The 24,011-nt window shown below is 44.0% G+C and overlaps 1 pseudogene; it reads left to right on the forward strand.

The window, feature by feature from the left end:
• Nucleotides 1-382: 382 nt before the first annotated feature.
• On the forward strand, nt 383-23,958 carry LOC112260392 (annotated as a pseudogene).
• The last annotated feature ends 53 nt before the right edge of the window (nt 23,959-24,011 follow it).

A 24,011-nucleotide genomic window follows, 5' to 3' on the forward strand; every position in this document is an offset into this window, starting at 1 on the left:
GCTTGCACATGTTGGCAATCTATGTAGGCTAACAGTGATAAAGGTGTCTTCTACTGTTGTGTTTTTGTTCTGTTCCTGTCTCAATCTCAACGGGCTAGGCTCATCGGAGAGGTAGAGGCACATCCTCTCATTCTTATAGTAGATCATCTTTGATCTCGTTCCCCTGACACTTCCGTGTATGAGCAATTAGCCTGGGGACCAGATTATAGGATAGGTGTCACTGCCAGCCTCTGGTCTGGGCTATTAGAGATTATTTCCAAATTCCCTCAGACACTGTCATTGACACAATTAGCTAGCTATTTCTTTAATAAAAAAGTGCAGCAAAACTGCCCCCTGGCATGATCTTGTTAATGCTGCTTTATTCTATTTTCAGTACACAATAATGCCTACCTTTCGTCAAGTGGGGGAGAAGCAGTTCCCAAACCTAGTTCTGTGTATGGCATGGTTTCCCAAGAGGGATCTCATTGCCCTCGCACACACTGCTGGCTAGGTAAAGAGAGAAACACACCCACACTTTCATACCCAGATAAATACCAGATCACATCAGTTTATTATGGGAGTCATCTGTGTTTGCCACCCAATGAGAATACTGGAAAGGAGATCACTGCGTTAGCTTGGAGACCTGATGGTAAGAGATAGACCTGAATGTCTCAAGTTACTTATCACAATTGAAGCATATACGTTATGTTACATTACCACTGTTACAACAATAAACCTTCACACACTCAACACAACACATTTACTACAGCACAGTGTGTCAGCCTCTGCATTTGTTCAGTGCTTATCTAATGTGTGTGCTCTGTTTTGTGTTCAGTCCTGGCCTTTAGCCTCGGGGACACTTAAGCTGGTGGTGCTGTGTGATGCAGAGAAGGCAGAGATTCTTCACCTGTTCCCAGTGGAGAACCCTATGCCCTGGATGGAGGTGCTGGAGGAGAGCAGGTCTACAGGGGGCAGGAGAGTTACACTAGATACTTTTGAGTGTGTCTGAACTGTGTAGTGAAATATAAACGTTGTGTCTTTCAGTGTCCTCTACTCATTCTACACCTCTGAAGACGAGTCCAACCTTTTTCTTCCCAAGTTGCCAACTCTTCCCAAGAGGTAAATGTGTCTTTATAATGTCACTGACGAATCAATCATTTGTCATTTATTCAAGTAAAATATATTTTGGAGAACTCTTGGTTCTTGTGTTAACACATACTTTACAGCATTTAGCTTGTTTTGCTGCATCTGCCCCCTACTGAAGACATGTTTTGTTGATTCTTAGCTACAGTACTACATCAAAGATATGTGTATGTATCTTCAGCGACTGTGATTCATTTAAATGATATTTTAGACAACCTGTCTGCACTAGGATACGTTTTCTCATAACCAACCCTCCGTCTTGTAGTGAGGAGTCAGACGAGATCCTAAACCTAATGGGGGAAGGGAAGTGAGTGATGCAAGTTTTACATGCTTTATTATGGAAGATTCAGTTAACACACAATCTCATGGGATATGTCATATCCTGTGTCTGTCCGGTGACCTGAAGTCCCTGTTTATCATCCCAGAAATCAGGTCAGCTGACAACGACCCGGAGATCTGCTACATCCAGGTAATCAGTTATGCCCACATTTAAGTGAAATTGAGTATATTTCTGACCCATCATGACTGTCATCTTCTATACTGACGCAAAAAATAAACGCAGTATATAAAGTGTTGGTCTCATGTTTCATTGGCTGAAATAAAAGATCCCTGAAATGTTCCATATGCATAAAAAGCTGTGCAGAAATTTGTTTACATCCCTGTTAGTGAGCATTTCTCCTTTGCAAAGATAATCCTTCCACCTGACATGTGTGGCATATCAAGAAGCTGATTAAACAGCATGGTCAATACACAGGTGCACCTTGTGCTGGGGACAATAAATGTCCACTCTAGAATGTGCAGTTTTGTCACAGAACACAATGCCACAGATGTCTCAAGTTTTAAGGGAGCATGCAATTGGAATTTCTGACTGCAATGTCCACCAGAGCTGTTGGGAGATAATTGAAAGTTCATTTCTCTACCATAAGTAGAGAACTTGGCAGTACGTCCAACCGGCCTCACAACCGCAGACCACGTGTAACCACGCCAGCCCAGGATCTCCACATCCGGCTCCTTCATGTGCGGGATCGTCTGAGACCAGCCACCCGGACAGCTGATGGAACTGAGGAGTATTTCTGTCTGTAATAAAGCCCTTTTGTGGGGAAACACGTATTCTGATTGGCTGGGCCTGGCTCCCCAGTGGGTGGGCCTATGCCTTCCCAGGCCCACCCATGGCTGCGCCCCTACCCAGTCGTGTGAAATCCATAGATCAAGGTCTGATGAATTTATGTAAATTTACTGATTTCCTTATATGAACTGTAACTCAGTGAAGTCTTTGAAATTGTTGCATGTTGCATTTATATTTTTGTTCAGTATATATTCTTATCTTATTTGAGCTCTTTCACTATGTACGCTTGTTGTGTCCTCCAGCTCGACACAGGGCTGCTGTCCCACTGTCTCCCTGAGGTCACCAGGATGGCACACAAGTTCACCCACATCTCCACTCTGCTGCAGGTCAGTGCCCTCCTTATGTAATTAATATGGCAAGATGTCTCCTCATAGTTCATATTTCCATAGAGATATGAGGGCATTCATCAGACTAGTCTGGCCATTGGTCTTTCTCTCTCGGTCCAACTTATTCTGTCTCTCTCTATATCTTTCCTTCAGTACCTGCGTCTCCCTCTCTCACCCGTATGTGTGAGGTTTGGGAGGATATCCTCATGCAGATGGACCTTCGGCTCACTAAGTTCGTTCAGGTCACTGTTTGCCTCAGCCCATTTTCCAATAATGACAGCACCCCTAAAAGGCATGATCCGAACCAATTCCTGTTTTTAGGAGAAGAACACCAGCACACAATTCCAGGATGAGATTCTGTAGCTTCTACTATGGGGACGATCAAGGTGAGAAAAGTGTCCAATGACTTGTACGCTACCCTGTCCTCCACAGAACGTGCTTTCTACCTAAGTAATACCACATCCACTCGGGCCTTATATGGCCAATATACCACGGCTAAGGGCTGTTCTTATGCACAACGAAATGCAGAGTGCCTGGATACAGCCCTTAGCTGTGGTATATTGGCCATATACCACAAACCCCCCCGAGGTGCCTTAATGCTATTATCAAACTGTTTACCAACTTAATTAGAACATTAAACAAGCTATTTTTTGTAATATCCGTGGTATACGGTCTGATATACCATGGCTTTCAGCCAATCAGCATTCAGGGCTCAAACCACCTGGTTTATAATAAGTAATAGATCATGTATTTGAGCCGTGAGCACTAATGCAAAAATATGTTAAACATTTGATATGTAGTGATTCAAAGTTTCCTGTAGGTGCCACTGCAGGACATCAAATCTCATCTGACATTGAAAAGACTGATATAGCAGATGTCTACGTTTTTTAATGTGCAGACTAACTAAATTCTCTATTTTTAATCAGCCCAGAACTACAGGCTCTCCTCACGAATCAGCTGACCGTCAAGGTGAGCTGAATAATAACGTTTGCGTATGTTGTGTGGCGGATGAATCAGAATTAGTTGGGTAACATAAGTAATTAAGATGTCTTATCTGCATAATATTCTTATGTGATATACTTTTTATAAGAATGTATTTCTAATGACTCTAGTGTTGGCAGTTGCATTCCTTCCCTCAGCTGGGGCTCAGTCACTTGGGGCCCAGAGAGGGGAGAGGTCAGTCTTGTCTTTCACATGTCTCTGGTGCTATGCAGAATATCAGAAAGGGAACAGGACAGAATGGAACATTGTCTTCATATGTGAATGTGTCTTTACCTATTCTTAAACCATGTGAAGGGATGGCGTGATTAATGGGGAACCCATTACCTGTCTCCACAATGTCTGTGCGCCAGTCAATCCCTCCTTTGGCATTCGGGGATGTGTGTGGTATTGTCTGGAACCATTGTATGTCCTCTCTGATGTTGCACTTATCCTGGGATAGTGTATGACCTAGAGGCTCACTCCCCTCATTGAGCTTGTCCAGGAGAGGGGTCAAGAAGGGGTTTTACTTGAAATGGGAGTATCTAGAGTTGACAATTGAATTATGACATTGGATGAGGTAATGGTTATGTGCTATGAAGTACCAGGAACAAGATTAGAACCTCGTCTTAGGGACCAAACTGAACGATAATTTATAGTGAATGTTATCTGGCTAAGGGATACTCCTTTCTCAATTATAAAGTCCCTTTGTGAACTGTTCCTAAGATCTGTGGTTCGTCATGTAGGTTGAGAGGGGTGTATCTTGGCTATAAAAGATCTTTGTACTTTTCTGTTGTCACTTTCAATGGTTCATTAGAAATGGCGCATCATTGAAAGTCAAAATGCTATTGCAAAGCTCTTATTATTAAAAATGTAGTTTAAGTATAACTCTGACTGCTGTGTGAAGTTTGTTTCTCCTCATTTGGTAATGCAGAAATAAGCCACCACAGTTGGTAATTTTGTAGCTTTGTAAGACTGATGTGATATGGTTGTAACTATTTTACATACCCCACCCACAGTAGCCTATATCTAGTTTATATTCTACTTTCTAACATTATGATATGTAGTTTTTATTTTGAAGGACTTCAAATGTATTAATTGATGTTATGGGTAGGCAATACAATGTATTTTTGTTTTCCTTGGAATAAAAACACCATACTGTAAAAAAAAAAAAAAAGCTAAAATGAATTAATTGTAAATAATAAAAACAAGTATCTGCTTCTTTCCATAAATAAAAGGGAATAAATCATTTCAAACTGCAGCGGTCAGGTGATTTGTGCACAAAGCAAGCATCAAAGAGCTTCACATGTGCATTGAGCGTGTGAAATTCGCTCTACAAATTAAAGTATTATTATAAAGACAGAAAAATACACATGTAAAAGCTTACTTACATAAAGTAATATTGGTGAGAATATAATCATAATATAAACAAGTGAAAGGAGAATAGAATAAATTTGAAACGCCAACCATTTTTAAATACTTTGAGATGAAGCCGCCCTTGTGACATTTCGGCACAGAGTCCAGTAGGACTGTGTCACAAGGTTACATAGTCAAATCAAATCAAATCAAATCAAATTTATTTATATAGCCCTTCGTACATCAGCTGATATCTCAAAGTGCTGTACAGAAACCCAGCCTAAAACCCCAAACAGCAAGCAATGCAGGTGTAGAAGCACGGTGGCTAGGAAAAACTCCCTAGAAAGGCCAAAACCTAGGAAGAAACCTAGAGAGGAACCAGGCTATGTGGGGTGGCCAGTCCTCTTCTGGCTGTGCCGGGTGGAGATTATAACAGAACATGGCCAAGATGTTCAAATGTTCATAAATGACCAGCATGGTCGAATAATAATAAGGCAGAACAGTTGAAACTGGAGCAGCAGCACAGTCAGGTGGAAGTTGAAACTGGAGCAGCAGCATGGCCAGGTGGACTGGGGACAGCAAGGAGTCATCATGTCATCATGTAGTCATAGGCCTACACTTCGCCATTGCTGGAGGGATTACAGTAAATAGCCATCGTTGATTGTGAGCTAGAATGAAATGTCGAATGAAATGTGTGCGGCATGAAGTAAACAACGGTTATTCATCAATATAATCAATGTAGGGAGGTAACATGATATCAAAAGGGAATCGCTTAGACCGCACTTACCGGTAGGACCAGTTATCTCACGGGCTCTAGTAGAGAAGTAGCCTATGTGAGCTCTAACATTAGTCTAAATCTACAGTTAAAGTATTCATCACCAATAAATGAATGAACTTCAGAGATAATAGGCTGGTTTATGCAGCGAGCAACATCTTTTTATTAGCCAAACATGCATCGCCTATAAAACGAGGTTTGTGATATGCCTTCAATCGAAAGGTTTAACTTGTTATAGCCTACAGTTCACAATAACAGGAAGAAAGTACATTTAATCACTATGTTTAATCTTTGAACTGTTGGCTAATGGTTTACTGAAACATAAGGAAGCTATCCGATTTCCAATAGCACTGACGACAACAACCCATTAATTTGATGATAAAGCAAAGAATATTGATTTGAAAGCATTTTGAGAAGGAACGCTTGAGAGGGAGAACCGTGCATAATAGATGGGTTTGGTAGATGGGTTGCAAAATAAATCCTTGCATAGCAGGGATCAACTTGCTGCAGACCAATTAGGCTATTTCAAACACTTCAAGAAACCAGGAGTCACCTCTTTGGACAATAATGTTGTATGGAGTCGTTATTATTAGCGGGAAGGAGTTGAACTAATATCTAATTGTGGGTCTTTGGTAAACAAAAGTGTCACAATACATGTTTTGCGTATTTAACAATCAGGGCATTTGAGGCCGAGCAGAGATCTTCATGCCTTCATCCAAACCTGCTCTGATATCGCACAGAAGATTGGTCCTGTCCCTTTGGGGATTTAGATAATTCACCAGTATTTTAGGGACTGCATATGAGCAGCAATAAACTGTTCTCTTTTGGTGTTGTTACCACTGCGCATGCCTTTAGCGACAGCCTGTACGATTACAGCCAAAAGCTATTTTGTGGGGTTTGTAGTGAGTCTCTTATAGAATGTCTGATAATTCAGTTGCCTAAGTACTTCAGTGTTATAGACAGTGTAGTCTTGTACAGTAACATCGTCTCCCTTGTCCTCTGGGCGGATGACTTTGGAGGTGTCATTCTGGAGATGTAAGGGCTTGTTCCTCAGAGCGGGTAAAATTATTCCTGACATAGGGGAGAGAGGCATCTGTAGTGTACCTTTCCACGGCTGGGTCAATAGGCCCAGGTGGCATGAACGTAGATGAAACCCTAACTTCAACTTGCAATCTCTAAAGAACAGTTTCAGATGCAATCAGTGGTGTGTATTCATTGATGCTAAGGGAAGCCAGACTTCCCCAAAAATATCAGACCAATACATTTTTTTTAAATGATGTGTCTTTCGTCTGTGTTTTCATAATTTTTCATCGATTCGCAAGTGGCTGAATCTCACAAGAGAAATCAACCGGGTGAGGGAAACAGCACCCCTCTGTCTCAGTATGTGCAGCCCATGTATCTGATGCTGTCTGGAACAAAAGAGTATGACATGTTGCCGCCATAGCATTTGATTGTTTTCCTGACACAGTCCAAACTGTCCAGTTTGGATTGGACTTCTCCCCAATGAAATCACATCCTAAGTAAAACATCATCATTGTCAGAAAAACATGTGTTTCTCATCTGCTTGTGTTGATGTCCTGCAGTAGCTAGCTTGCTAAATCGGCGCTTTTTTTAAGCCATGGGTGGAGTTGCAGGTTGCCTAGCATTTAAGAGTGTTGGGCCAGTAACCAAAAGATTGCTGGTTCGAATCCCCGAGCCGTATCTGTTTATATGCCCTTGAGCAAGACACTTAACCCTAATTGCTACTGTACGTTTCTCTGGATAAGAGCATCTGCTAAATTATTAAAATGTAAATGTAAAAAAAATTGGAGATTTGGACTTGTGGTTTTCATTTAATTCTCTACAGGCCAATAATTATGATGATGATTCTGATCTAAATTAATATATTGTGCCACTGGCCTGAGACGATTGAAGTTCAATATGTAGCCTAGATGTAGGCTCACGTTAACTAGCTAGTTAACTTAGCTGGTTCATTGTCACCCATGCGAGGCAGATAGCATTTTAGCTAGGCAGCCTATGAAAGCAAAAACTAAAAGCGTATAGAGCCATAGACCGTTTGGCCAACATGAAAGAGAAGAGAATTTGGTGTTCAACTAGTCTACAAGTAGGGTGAGTAAAAAAAAATTACTTGCACATGGATGCAAGCACATATATACACACACACACACACACACACACTGGTCACCCACATGATATTTATTGGACTAAATAGTTTTGGTATCTTTAAGTTTGTTTTCAGTGTATTAAACTAAACATATATAGCAGTGTTGATTTGATGATGTTTAAGTTGAAATGCTACTGGAATAGCGGAGGAGGTGCTCCTATTGTCTTTGTGCTGACTTGCAGTAAGTAGTTGTTTAGTAAACTGTCAAACATTAACTTGCTTGACCATGCTGCAGGTCATAACTGTTTTTTACATGCAATATTTGCTTTGTGGACTTCACCAGACAGATGTTGCTCTCTGGTTTTGTGATAAATCAAGCGTATGTGTAGTTCCATTTATTCCGTCACTGTGTGCCTGTTGTCTTTTTGTGACAGCCTTATTGTATATCATGTTGGAGTTTGAACGAATGCGTTCTAGAGCAAACATGGAAAATAGGTTGTAATATGAATTTTTTACTGGCTTTGCTTGGTTTCTCCAGTGATTTGACCCACGTACCTACCGCTACTTGATGCAATGAGCTAATTAATCAGTAGTCAACGCATTGCAGTTGTGTGTCCTGATATTCAGGCTGATTTGCTCATGTTTTATTTTGTATATAAACTTAGCAAAAAAAGAAACGTCCCTTTTTCAGGACCCTGTCTTTCAAAGATAATACGTAAAATCCAAATAACTTCAACAGATCTTCATTGTAAAGGGTTTAAACACTGTTTCCCATGCTTGTTCAGTGAACCATAAACAATTAATGAACATGCACCTGTGGAATGGTCGTTAAGACACTAACAGCTTACAGACGGTAGGCAAATAATATCACAGTTAGGAAAACTTAGAACACGATAGAGGCCTTTCTACGGACTCTGAAAAACACCAAAAGAAAGATGCACAGGGTCCCTGCTTATCTGCTTGAATGTGCCTTAGGCATGCTACAAGGAAGCATGAGGACTGCAGATGTGGCCAGGGCAATAAATTGCAATGTCCGTACTGTGAGACGCCTAAGACAGCGCTACAGGGAGACAGGATGGACAGCTGATCGTCCTCGCAGTGGCAGACCACATGTAACAACACCTGCACAGGATCGGTACATCCGAACATCACACCTGCGGGACAGGTACAGGATGGCAACAACTACCCGAGTTACACCAGGGACTTTCTGCAATAGGCTGAGAGAGGCTGGACTGAGGGCTTGTAGGCCTGTTGAAAGGCAGGTCCTCACCAGACATCACTAGCAACAACGTCGCCTATGGGCACAAACCCACCGTCGCTGGACCAGACAAGACTGGCAAAAAGTGCTCTTCACTGACGAGTTGTGATTTTGTCTCACTGGGGTGATGGTCGGATTCCCGTTTATCATCGAAGGAATGAACGTTACAACGAGGCCTGTACTCTGGAGCGGGATCGATTTAGAGGTGGAGGATCCGTCATGGTCTGGGGCGGTGTGTCACAGCATCATCGGACTGAGCTTGTTGTCGTTGCAGGCAATCTCAACTCTGTGTTACAGGGAAGACATCCTCCCTCATGTGGTACCCTTCTTGCAGGCTCATCCTGACATGACCCTCCAGCATGACAATGCCACCAGCCATACTGATCATTCTGTGCGTGATTTCCTGCAAGACAGGAATGTCAGTGTTTTGCCATGGCCAGCGAAGAGCCCGGATCTCAATCCCATTGAGCACGTCTGGGACCTGTTAGATCAGAGGGTGAGGGCTAGGGCCATCCCCCCAGAAATGTCCTGTAACTAGCAGGTGCCTTGGTGGAATAGTGGGGTAACATCTCACAGCAAGAACGGGCAAATCTGGTGCCGTCCAGATGCACTGCAGTACTTAATGCAGCTGGTGGCCACACCAGATACTGACTGTTACTTTTGATTTTGACCCCCCTTTGTTCAGGGACTACATGTCTGTGGAACTTGTTCAGTTTATGTCTCAGTTGTTGAATCTTGTTATGTTTACATAAATATTTACACATGTTAAATTTGCTGAAAATAAACGCAGTTGATAGTGAGAGGGGCTGCACGTAGGGTGGCTGGAGGTGCCTTCACGTGCACCATCTGTGGCCGCAGAGGGCACACTGCCGGTCGGTGCCAGGTTGGTCCCTCAGGGAGTCGAGGCAGCAGGCAGGGCACTCTGGCATTACCTCAGGTGAGTCTGCACCACTCTCATCCAGAGTCCTCTGTTGTCCACCTGTTTGTACCTGTTTGTTTCCCTGAGTTCTCCCCGCATTCCCAGCATAAGACGCTCGTCGATTCAGGCGCAGCTGGGAATTTTATTGACAGAGCGTTAGCTCTTAGTTTAGGGATCCCATTATTCCTGTAGATAGACCTTTCCTGGTTCACGCTCTGGATAGTCGACCATTAAGGTCCGGGCTAATCAGGGAAGCCACCATCTCCCTGGCTATGGAGACACAGGTGGTCACGAGGAGAGAATCAGTCTCTTTCTCATTGACTCTCCTGCGTTTCCCGTGGTACTAGGCTTTTCCTGGCAACAGTGGGCTCTCACAGGGTTTTCGTGAGAGTGCTCGGGAGGTGTGTAGGGGTTTCCGTTGGTGCTACCACGGTGGAAAGTCCAGACCAGGTCTCCACCGTGCGCATTCCCCCAGAATATGCCGATTTGGCTCTCAATTACCACCCCATCGACGGGGGGATTGTGCGATAAATCTCCTGGTATACGCTGCACTTCCCAGGAGTCACGTGTATCCCCTGTCGCAAGCAGAGACGGTGGCTATGGAGACATATGTCTCCGAATCCCTGCACCAGGGGTTCATTCGGTCCTCCACTTCACCCACCTCCTCGAGTTTCTTTTTTGTGAAGAAGAAGGATGGAGGTCTGCGCCCATGCATTGACTATAGAGGTCTCAATCAAATCACGGTGAGGTACAGTTACCTACTACCTCTTATCGCCACTGTGATTGAGTCAATGCACGGGGCGCGCTTCTTCACTAAACTGGATCTCAGGAGTGCGTACAATCTGGTGCGTATCCGGGAGGTAGACGAGTGGAAGACAGCGTTTAGTACCACCTCAGGGCATTATGAGTATCTCGTCATGCCGTACGGGTTGATGAATGCTATTCCAATCCTTCGTAGACTATATTTTCAGGGACCTGCACTGGCAGGGTGTAGTGGTGTATATCGATGACATTCTGATATACTCCACTACACGCGCCGAGCATGTGTCTTTGGTGCGCAAGGTACTTGGATGACTTTTGGAGCATGACCTGTACGTCAAGTCTGAGAAATGCCTGTTCTTTCAGCAGACCGTCTCCTTCCTAGTGTATCGCATTTCCACTTCAGGGGTGGAGATGGAGAGTGACTGCATAGCAGCTGTGCGTAATTGGCCAACTCCCACCACAGTAAAGGAGGTGCAGCAATTTTTAGGGTTTGCCAATTACTACAGGAGATTTATCCGGGGCTTTGGCCAGGTGGCTGCTCCCATTACCTCACTGCTGAGGGGGGGTCCTGTATGTCTGCAGTGGTCGGTTGAGGCGGACAGGGCTTTTGGGAACCTAAGAGCTCTGTTTACCTCGGATCCCGTGCTGGCCCAGCCTGATCCCTCTTTGGCATTCATAGTGGAGGTGGATGCGTCCGAGCCTGGGATCAGAGCCGTGCTCTCTCAGCGCTGAAGCTCCGCTCCTGTGCTTTCTTCTCAAAGAAACTGCGGAACTATGATGTGGGGGACCGGGAGTTGTTGGCTGTGGTTAAGGCTTTGAAGGCGTGGAGACATTGGCTTGAGGGGGTTAAACACCCTTTCCTCATCTGGACTGACCACCGTAACCTGGAGTACATCCGGGCAGCTAAGAGACTGAATCCTCATCAGGCAAGGTGGGCCATGTTCTTTACCCGTTTTGTGTTTACCCTGTCCTACAGACCAGGTTCCCAGAATAAGAAGGCGGACGCACTGTCCAGGCTGTATGACACAGAGGAGCGGCCCATGGATCAGACTCCCATTCTTCCGGCCTCCTGCCTGGTAGCGCCGGTCATGTGGAAGCTGGACGCGGACATTGAGCAGGCGTTGCATACAGAGCCCGTTCCACTCCAGTGTCCCGTCAGTTGTCAGTACGTTCCGTCTGCTGTCCGTGACCAGTTGATCTATTGGGCCCACACATCACGCTCCACTAGTCATCCGGGGATCAGTCGGATGGTGCGCTGTCTGTCTGGGAAGTACTGGTGGCCCACCTTGGCTCGAGACGTTAGGGTTTATGTTTCCGCCTGCTCGGTGTGCGCCCAGTGTAAGGCTCCTAGACCCCTGACCAGAGGCAAGCTACATCCCTTACCCGTTCCACAACGGCCTTGGTCACACCTGTCGGTGGATTTTCTAATGGATCTTCCTCCCTCACAGGGAAACACCACAATCCTGGTCGTTGTGGATTGTTTCTCTAAGTCCTGTAATCTCCTCCCTCTGCCCGGTCTCCCTATGGCCCTATAAACTGTGGAGGCCCTGTTTACACACGTATTCCTGCACTACGGGGTGCCTGAGGATATAGTGTTTGATCGAGGTTCCCAGTTCACTTCGAGAGTCTGGAGGGCGTTCATGGAACGTTTGGGGGTCTTGATCAGCCTCACCTCGGGTTTCCACCCCGAGAGTAATGGGCAGGTGGAGAGAGTGAACCAGGATGTGGGCAGGTTTCTGCGGTCCTATTGCCAGGACTGGGCGGGGGAGTGGGCAGCGTTCGTGCCCTGTGCAGAGATGGTGCAGAACTCGCTCCGCCACTCCGCCACTCCTCCACTAACCTCTCCCCCTTTCAGTGTGTATTGGGGTACAAGCCGGTTCTGGCTTCTGCGGTGGACGATTGGTTCGGAGACCTGGGAAGCCGCCCATGGTCACCTCCAGCAGGTCGCGCTGCGACAAAAGACCAGCTCGGACCGTCACCGCAGTGAGACCCAGGGTCTGGCTCTCGACCCGAAACCTGCCCCTCCGCCTGCCCTGCCGGAAGCTGGGTCCGCGGTTTGTGGGGCCATTCAAAGTCCTGAGGAGGGTGAATAAGGTATGTTACAGGTTACAGCTTCCCCCCGATTTACTATATTAACCCCTCATTCCATGTGTCTCTCCTCAGGCCGGTGGTGGCTGGTCCGCTCCAGGAGTCTTCCACAGAAGTCGGCTCCTTTCCTTGTTCATTCAGCGGTCGACATCACCGGCTTTCTAGCCATCGCCGCTCCATTTTTCATGTATCCCTTTTTTTTGTCTTGTTCCCTGCACACCTGGTTTTCATTCCCCAATCAATATACAGTGGGGCAAACAAAGTATTTAGTCAGCCACCAATTGTGCAAGTTCTCCTACTTAAAAATGATTTTTAATTTATTTATTTTGCAAATTATGGTGGAAAAGAAGTATTTGGTCAGTAACAAAAGTTTATCTCAATACTTTGTTATATACCCTTTGTTGGCAGTGACAGAGGTCAAATGTTTTCTGTAAGTCTTTACAAGGTTTTCACACACTGTTGCTGGTATTTTGGCCCATTCCTCCATGCAGATCTCCTCTAGAGCAGTGATGTTTTGGGGCTGTTGCTGGGCAACACGGACTTTCAACTCCCGCCAAAGATTTTCTACGGGGTTGAAATCTGGAGACTGGCTAGGCCACTCCAGGACCTTGAAATGCTTCTTACGAAGCCACTCCTTCATTGCCCGGGCGGTGTGTTTGGGAACATTGTCATGCTAAAAGACCCAGCCACGTTTCATCTTCAATGCCCTTGCTGATGGAAGGAGGTTTTCACTCAAAATCTCACGATACATGGCCCCATTCATTCTTTCCTTTACTTTGATCAGTCGTCCTGGTCCCTTTGCAGAAAAACAGCCCCAAAGCATGATGTTTCCACCCCATGCTTCACAGTAGGTATGGTGTTCTTTGGATGCAACTCAGCATTCTTTGTCCTCCAAACACGACGAATTGAGTTTTTACCATAAAGTTCTATTTTGGTTTCTTCTGACCATATGACATTCTCCCAATCTTCTTCTGGATCATCCAAATGCTCTCTAGCAAACTTCAGACGGACCTGGACATGTACTGGCTTAAGCAGGGGGACACGTCTGGCACTGCAGAATTTGAGCCCCTGGTGGCGTAGTGTGTTACTGATGGTAGGCTTTATTACTTTGGTCCCAGCTCTCTGCAGGTCATTCACTAGGTCCCCCCGTGTGGTCCTGGGATTTTTGCTCACCGTTCTTGTGATCATTTTGACCCCACGGGGTGAGATCTTGCGTGGAGCCTCTGATCGAGGGAGATTATCAGTGATCTTGTATGTCTTCCATTTCCAAATAATTGCTCTCACAGTTGATTTCTTCAAACCAAGCTGCTTACCTATTGCAGATTCAGTCTTCCCAGCCTGGTGCAGGTCTACAATTTTGTTTCTGGTGTCCTTTGACAGCTCTTTGGTCTTGGCCATAGTGGAGTTTGGAATGTGACTGTTTGAGGTTGTGGACAGGTGTCTTTTATACTGATAACACGTTCAAACAGGTGCCTATTAATACAGGAAACGAGTGGAGGACAGAGGAGCCTCTTAAAGAAGAAGTTACAGGTCTGTGAGAGCCAGAAATCTTGCTTGTTTGTAGGTGACCAAATACTTATTTTCCACCATAATTTGCAAATAAATTCATAAAAAATCCTACAATGTGATTTTCTGGATTTTCTTTTCTCATTTCGTCTGTCATAGTTGAAGTGTACCTATGATGAAAATTACAGGCCTCTTTCATCTTTTTAAGTGGGAGAACTTGCACAATTGGTGGCTGACTAAATACTTTTTTGCCCCACTGTACATGTATTTATTCCTCTGTTCCCCATCATGTCTTTGTGTACGATTGTTTGTGTTACGTGTGAATTGTTGACGCGCCAGACTGGCTTGTTTTTTCCGTGTTATTTTGTCACGAAGATGTTTATTCTTAAACGTAATTCTTGTGACTGATTTACATTTGGCGCAGACAGAGATGGCCGCCTCGCTTCGCGTTCCTAGGAAACTATGCAGTTTTTTGTTTTTTTACGTGTTATTTCTTACATTGGTACCCCAGGTCATCTTAGGTTTCATTACATACAGTTGAGAAGAACTACTGAACATAAGAGCAGCGTCAACTCACCATCAGTACGACCAAGAATATGACTTTCGCGAAGCAGATCCTGTGTTCTGCCTTTCACCCAGGACAACAGAATGGATCCCAGCCGGCGACCCCAAAAAACGACTTCGAAAAAGGGGAAAACGAAGCAGTCTTCTGGTCAGACTCCGGAGACGGGCACATCGTGCACCACTCCCTAGCATTCTCCTCGCCAATGTCCAGTCTCTTGACAACAAGGTTGATGAAATCCGAGCAAGGGTAGCATTCCACAGGGACATCAGAGACTGTAACGTTCTTTGCTTCACGGAAACATGGCTCACTGGAGAGACGCTATCGGAGACGGTGCAGCCAGCTGGTTTCTCCACGCATCGCGCCGACAGAAACAAACATCTTTCTGGTAAGAAGAGGGGCGGGGCGTATGCTTTATGGTTAACGTGACGTGGTGTGGCCACAACAACATACAGGAACTCAAGTCCTTCTGTTCACCTGATTTAGAATTCCTCACAATCAAATGTAGACCGCATTATCTACCAAGGGAATTCTCTTCGATTATAATCACAGCCGTATATATTCCCCCCCAAGCAGACACATCGATGGCTCTGAACGAACTTTATTTGACTCTTTGCAAACTGGAATCCATATATCCGGAGGCTGCATTCATTGTAGCTGGGGATTTTAACAAGGCTAATCTGAAAACAAGACTCCCTAAATTTTATCAGCATATCGATTGCGCAACCAGGGCTGGAAAAACCTTGGATCATTGCTATTCCAACTTCCGCGACGCATATAAGGCCCTGCCCCGCCCTCCTTTCGGAAAAGCTGACCACGACTCCATTTTGTTGATCCCTGCCTACAGACAGAAACTAAAACAAGAAGCTCCCGCTTTGAGGTCTGTTCAACGCTGGTCCGACCAATCTGATTCCACACTCCAAGACTGCTTCCATCACGTGGACTGGGATATGTTCCGTATTGCGTCAGACAACAACATTGACGAATACGCTGATTCGGTGAGCGAGTTCATTAGAACGTGTGTTGAAGATGTCGTTCCCATAGCAACGATTAAAACATTCCCAAACCAGAAACCGTGGATTGATGGCAGCATTCGCGTGAACCTGAAAGCGCGAACCACTGCTTTTAATCAGGGCAAGGTGACTGGAAACATGACCGAATACAAACAGTGTAACTATTCCCTCCGCAAGGCAATCAAACAAACTAAGCGTCAGTACAGAGACAAAGTAGAATCTCAATTCAACGGCTCAGACACAAGAGGTATGTGGCAGGGTCTACAGTCAATCACGGATTACAAAAAGAAAACCAGCACCGTCACGGACCAGGATGTCTTGCTCCCAGGCAGAGTAAATAACTTTTTTGCCCGCTTTGAGGACAATACAGTGCCACTGACACTGCCCGCAACTAAAACATGCGGACTCTCCTTCACTGCAGCCGACGTGAGGAAAACATTTAAACGTGTCAACCCTCGCAAGGCTGCAGGCCCAGACGGCATCCCCAGCCGGGCCCTCTGGGGCTGGTGGTGTGTTTACGGACATATTCAATCAATCCCTATCCCAGTCTGTTGTTCCCACATGCTTCAAGAGGGCCACCATTGTTCCTGTTCCCAAGAAAGCTAAGGTAACTGAGCTAAACGACTACCGCCCCGTAGCACTCACTTCCGTCATCATGAAGTGCTTTGAGAGACTAGTCAAGGACCATATCACCTCCACCCTACCTGACACCCTAGACCCACTCCAATTTGCTTACCGCCCAAATAGGTCCACAGACGATGCAATCTCAACCACACTGCAGACTGCCCTAACCCATCTGGACAAGAGGAATACCTATGTGAGAATGCTGTTCATCGACTACAGCTCGGCATTTAACACCATAGTGCCCTCCAAGCTCGTCAACAAGCTCGAGACCCTGGGTCTCGACCCCGCCCTGTGCAACTGGGTACTGGACTTCCTGACGGGCCGCCCCCAGGTGGTGAGGGTAGGCAACAACATCTCCACCCCGCTGATCCTCAACACTGGGGCCCCACAAGGGTGCGTTCTGAGCCCTCTCCTGTACTCCCTGTTCACCCACGACTGCGTGGCCACGCACGCCTCCAACTCAATCATCAAGTTTGCGGACGACACAACAGTGGTAGGCTTGATTACCAACAACGACGAGACGGCCTACAGGGAGGAGGTGAGGGCCCTTGGAGTGTGGTGTCAGGAAAATAACCTCACACTCAACGTCAACAAAACTAAGGAGATGATTGTGGACTTCAGGAAACAGCAGAGGGAACACCCCCCTATCCACATCGATGGAACAGTAGTGGAGAGGGTAGTAAGTTTTAAGTTCCTCGACGTACACATCACAGACAAACTGAATTGGTCCACCCACACAGACAGCATCGTGAAGAAGGCGCAGAGGCTGAAGAAATTCGGCTTGTCACCAAAAGCACTCACAAACTTCTACAGATGCACAATCGAGAGCATCCTGTCGGACTGTATCACCGCCTGGTACGGCAACTGCTCCGCCCACAACCGTAAGGCTCTCCAGAGGGTAGTGAGGTCTGCACAACGCATCACCGGGGGCAAACTACCTGCCCTCCAGGACACCTACACCACCCGATGTCACAGGAAGGCCATAAAGATCATCAAGGACAACAACCACCCGAGCCACTGCCTGTTCACCCCGCTATCATCCAGTAGGCGAGGTCAGTACAGGTGCATCAAAGCTGGGACCGAGAGACTGAAAAACAGCTTCTATCTCAAGGCCATCAGACTGTTAAACAGCCACCACTAACATTGAGTGGCTGCTGCCAACACACTGACTCAACTCCAGCCACTTTAATAATGGGAATTGATGGGAAATTATGTAAAATATATCACTAGCCACTTTAAACAATACTACCTAATATAATGTTTACATACCCTACATTATTCATCTCATATGTATACGTATATACTGTACTCTATATCATCTACTGCATCCTTATGTAATACATGTATCACTAGCCACTTTAACTATGCCACTTTGTTTACATACTCATCTCATATGTATATACTGCACTCAATACCATCTACTGTATCTTGCCTATGCCGCTCTGTACCATCACTCATTCATATATCTTTATGTACATATTCTTTATCCCCTTACACTTGTGTCTATAAGGTAGTAGTTTTGGAATTATTAGCTAGATTACTTGTTGGTTATTACTGCATTGTCGGAACTAGAAGCACAAGCATTTCGCTACACTCGCACTAACATCTGCTAACCATGTGTATGTGACAAATAAAATTTGATTTGATTTGTTTTGCGCGTTTTGCACTTTTGCCTAAATAAAGTGTGCGCCTGTTCACAAAACTCTGCTCTCCTGCACCTGACTTCGCTACCAGTACAATATATATATATATATATATATATATATATATATATATATATATATATATATATATATATATATATATATAATATAATAAACTATACAATCTACAATATAAACTAGATACAGGGTACTGTGGGTGGGGTAGGTTAAATAATTACAACCGAATAGGCCTAATTAAAAGAATAGTGATAAAGGGAAAAAAAATGGGCTAGGCAGAGGATGCCCAGACCTTGTATCTGAGCAGTACCAGAGAGAAATTGGAGCGGGAGAGAAGGCAGATACCATTTTTTTAATCTGCTCGAATTATGCTCTGCTCCTCACTCACCCCATTTACATGCTCTGGTATTCTGAAGCAGCCATGCTTTAAGCTATTAAAGGACTGTCAATGAATAATCATATAAATGGATGGAATCAGTGAATGAATGGCTGCAGCAAGCATTACACGGTCTGACAAGCTGCAAAACAAATTAGGCTTAATTCGACAAAAGAACAATTAAGTCATTCAAACAAGCTAAGTCGTTCAAATGACTTAGTATCTAATTTGAATAACTAAGGTATATATATATATTTTTTAAGTAATTCAAATGAGAATTCTAAGAGTCTACTTTTTATTTTTTTATTCTTTGCCTTGGGCTTCAGTAGAACTTTGGTCATGCATTCATGAGGCTTCTGCTAGGAATTCCAGGCAGCTATAAATCTGACCAACTCACCACAGGAGTTTTGTCATCTTGCAGTCTCTCTCTTTCTCTCTCCCCCCCTCCTTCTCACACACTATTTTAGTTGCCTTGTTCATTCCCCTCAGTTCTCTTCTATATTCTCCTTCCCAGCCTTTGTTTCTGTGGTAATATGATTGCATTAACAAGCCATACAACACCACATACCCAAGGAACACTTCGTCTTGTGTTTTGCATGTGGCAGAAAGTATTCTATCATTCTAATTCAATTGGTTTTGCATGACGAGACAGCAGTCTGGAGAGATTACATCCAAACGAAGGCATATGAATTTGAGTTATGACATGACATGAGCTATGGTGATACTGATTTGCCTCTGTTTGTAGGTCATTGGAAAATCTGTGAAACAGGCTGCTTGTTTTCCTCTACACTGTGTCAGATAACAATTTTAGTGAATAATTGTGTTTATTAATTTGTGGTGTGTTTTATTTGTTTCATTTTATTGTTTCGATCTTTTCAGATCAGAAACTGTACTTCCGTCATTGAAAGACACAAACATCTTGTCATTTCTTATTTTACCAAAACACTCTCCTCATGATGATTACGCAGATTATGTATATTGCCAAGGTTATTATCATGATTATTTGTGTCCAGATACAATGATAAGAAGACCAATATGCAATATGTAGCGTTCTGCATGCCAGAGATTTCACCCTGCATGATTTACAGACTGTGGAAGGGTACTGACCCATACGAGTACATTACAGCACTGCACCCTATTTTAATCTGGTTCAATCCCAATTTACTAGGTCTTTGTCTATGACTGAGCATGTGCTTTTTTTGTTTCACTGATTGTTTATCTTTGTATGTCTGTTGTCACAGACCTGTTCTCACTGGTTTCGTGGCGATAGATCTGAGTGATGTTCTCAGCCACAGTATTGATAATGATGCTTCAGGAGTCAGGTGAGTGCATCACTTGTCTTCCTCTCTTTCCTAGAATCCTACCCTCTCAACAATGCAACATCTAGTTGTACAGGCAAATTATGGGAACATGCATTGCATATTACTTGCTCTAATGATGATCTGCAATTGATTATTTGTTGATTTTAATTGGCGTTAATGACTTATAGACCCATGATTTTTTCTTTTTTGCATGTCTGAGTGTTTAAGTTCTGACTGTGTGTACAGTTGCCAGGATGCTCGTTTCGATGACGATGAGACATTGACGCTGCAATCATCAGAGGAGGAGGAAATCAGGGGGCGTGTCCTGGCCCAGCTCCCTCTCGGCTCAGCTCTCAGCTGTGAGGAGGAGTTCCACTGGACCCCAGTCTTAGTGTACGGTTGAAACACCTTTTTCCCCTGACATGCAAACCTAGCCCTATATTCCTAATCCGTGATCTATTTGTAACTGTAACCTGCACCTCATCTCAAACCTTTAATTATGTTCTACCTGATTACAAACTGAAACTCAAGACTTAGTGCCTTCAGAAAGTATTCATATCACTTGACTTATTCCACATGTTGTTGTGCTACAGGCTGAATTCAAAATGGATGAAATTGAGTTTCTCACACACAATTACCCATAATTATTTTATTATACAAAAAAAAAAGAAATACAGAAATGTAATTTACATACAGTGGCAAGAAAAAGTATGTGAACCCTTTGGAATTATCTGGATTTCTGCATAAATTGGTCATAAAATTATTTCTGATCTTCATCTTAGTCACAACAACAGACAAACATAATGTGCTTAAACTAATAACACACAAATTATTGTATTTTTCTTGTCTATATTGAATACATCATTTAAATATTCACACTGTAGGTTGGAAAATGTGAACCCCTAGGCTAATGACTTCTCCAAAAGCTAATTGGAGTCAGGAGTCAGCTAACCTGGAGTACAATCATTGATGAGACGAGATTGGAGATGTTGGATAGAGTTGCCCTGCCCTATAAAAAAAACTCACAAAATGTTTGTTTGCTATTCACAAGAAGCATTGCCTGCTGTGAACCATGCCTCAAACAAAAGAGATCTCAAAGGACCCAAAATTAAGTATTGTTTACTTGCATAAAGCTGGAAAGGGTTACAAAAGTATCCCTAAAAGCCTTGATGTTCATCAGTCCACGGTAAGACAATTTGTCTAAAAAGTTAGAAAGTTCACCACTGTTGCTACTCTCCCTAGGAGTGGCCGTCCTGCAAAGATGACTGCAAGAGCACAGCACAGAATTCTCAATGAGGTTAAGAAGAATCCTAAAGTGTCAGCTAAAGACTTACAGAAATCTCTGGAACATACTATCATCTCTGTTGACGAGTCTACGATACGTAAAACACTAAACAAGAATAGTGTTCATGGGAGGACACCACTGAAGAAGCCACTCCTGTCCCAGAAAAACATTGCTGCACGTCTCAAGTTCGCAAAAGTGCATCTAGATGTTCCACAGTGCTACTGGCAAAATATTCTGTGGACAAATGAAACTACAGTTGAGTTGGTTGGAAGGAACACAACACTATGTGTGGAGAGAAAAACGCACAGCACACCAACATCAAAACCTCATCCCAACTGTAAAGTATGGTGGCGGGAGCATCATGGTTTGGGGCTGCTTTGCTGCCTCAGGGCCTGGACAGCTTTCTATCATCGATGGAAAAATGAATTCCCAAGTTTATCAAGACATTTTGCAGGAGAATGTTAGGCTATGTGTCCGCCAATTGAAGCTCAACAGAAGTTGGGTGATGCAACAGGACAACGAGACAAAACACAGAATTAAATCGACACAGAATGGCTTCAACAGAAGAAAATACGCCTTCTGGAGTGGCCCAGTCAAAGTTCTGACCCGATTTGAGATGCTGTGGCATGATATCAAGAAAGTGGTTCACACCAGACATTCCAAGAAAATTGCTGAACTGAAACCATTTTGTAAAGAGGAATGGTCCAAAATTCCTCCTGACTGTTGTGCAGGTCTGATCCGCAACTACAGAAAACGTTTGGTTGAGATTATTGCTGCCAAAAGAGGGTCAACCTGTTATTAAATCCAAGGGTTCATACTTTTCCACCCTGCTCTGTGAATGTTTACACAGTGTGTTCAATAAAGACATGAAAATGTATAATTGTTTGTTATTAGTTTAAGCAGACTGTGTTTGTCTATTGTTGTGACTCAGATGAAGATCAGATCAAATTTTTATGACCAATTTATGCAGAAGTCCAGGTAATTCCAAAGGGTTCACATACTTTTTCTTGACACTAAGTAGTCACACCCCTGAGTCAATACTTTGTAGAAGCACCTTTGGTGGCGATTACAGCTGTGAGTCTTTTTGTGTCAGTCTAAGAGTTTTGCACAAATGACTCCTTGCAAATTATTATTCAATTTGTTAAGCACATTTTTACTCCTGAACTTATTTAGGGTTGCCATAACAAAGTGGTTGAATACTTATTGACTCAAGACATTTCAGCTTTTCATTTTCTATGAATTTCTAAAATGTTCTACAAACAAAATTCCACTTTGACATTATAGGGTATTTTGTGTAGATCAGTGATACAATCTCAATTTAATCTATTTAAAATTCAGGCTGTAACAAAATGTGAAAAAGGTAAAGGGACGTGAATACTTTCTGAAGGAACTATACATCTAAACACCAACTGTCACCTTAACCTGTAATTCACTTATCTTCACTGTAGTCATCATGGGTCACCTGTTGACTGTGCCATCTGTATTCTCAGGTTAGACCAGCAGAGTGGTGCCATCCCTGCACATGGGGTGGTACTGGAGAATCAGTGGAGAGACATGAAGGCCCAGTTTGGGGCTGTGAATTGGATCCGGAAAGTGGCCTGTGTGGTAAGACAATGGAAATGGGATTCCCTTACTAAGCCTTTAACAGGCTTGTTGTAGTTTGGTTTAGATTATTAAGAATCTCTCGTTCCGAAGTTCCTTTCTGTTCTCTGTGTCCCAGCTGAGCTCCAACCTGCGGCATCTCCGTGTGTTTGAGATGGATGTGGAGGATGAAGAGCGGCCTGAGTTGCAGAATGCCAGCTCTGATCAGGATGGTCTGGAGGAGACGTTGGCCAGCCAGGGGGAAGCTGAAGAAGGAGAGACTAAGGGGCAGGGATGGGGACAAAGTGCTGAGCAGCGACTGGAGTGTGGGGAAGCCCTCATTCTGTTAGCAGCACCTCATCTAGGCAATATAACAATTGACTACCCCATACTTTGGCGGTAATCAATCCCAGTTATGCCACCATTGTAAAGCCAATGACCCCCTAGTTGCACTTTTTTCCTAACAAAGTGGAAATAAACGTTTTGATAAGAAAACAATATTCTGGTAGTTGTTTTGATGTGGTTGTTTCCTATGTCTGTAAGAGCAAGGGGAACTACTACATCAAGGTCTCAGAGCAAGTGACGTCACCGATTGAAACGCTATTTAGCGCGCACGGCTAACTAAGCTAGCCGTTTCACATCCGTTACATAAGGCAAGTGAAGACTGGTCTCCAGATAGATAATGTAACATGGATCTGATCCTCAAACAAATTCCTAGAGTACAGTCAAAATAATGTATTTTGGGGAGCACTAGACTTGACCACACCTTTCCCCTTTCGAATTCTGATTGTAGGATTTCCTTCCCCACTCGTCTAACATGTATGGTAAACAATGTTGAATAAACTCCATTTGAACTTACTCTATCTACCCCGTTGTTTGCGGATTTTGTCCTTTTTCGGCTACATATATGACACTAAATCCCCACGGGTAAGTGTTATTAATCCGACTTTCGGGAACGCTGGTCTGTATATGGATCTAGCGGTTTGTATTTTCAATCTTCTGGCGCACTCGACAAACACTTGCACAATATGTAGACAATAGGCGAGTGTATATACCGACCGGCGCTCTGAAAAGTCAGATACATAATCATTTCCTGTGGATATTTGTTTTCAAATTTCGACCCGAAAGAGGACCAACCTCACAGACAAAGATTGTTCAAATGAAATTGTATTCAATATTCTGTCTTGCCTAATACATCAGACTGTGATATTAGCTTTCTCTTGGTGTAAAACGTTTCCACGTTTTTTCAGTGCTTTATGTCAGACTGTACCACCAAAAAAACTGGTAT

This window comes from Oncorhynchus tshawytscha, linkage group LG01 (genome assembly GCF_018296145.1).
Source record: "Oncorhynchus tshawytscha isolate Ot180627B linkage group LG01, Otsh_v2.0, whole genome shotgun sequence".
NCBI classification, from domain to species: Eukaryota; Metazoa; Chordata; class Actinopteri; order Salmoniformes; family Salmonidae; genus Oncorhynchus; species Oncorhynchus tshawytscha.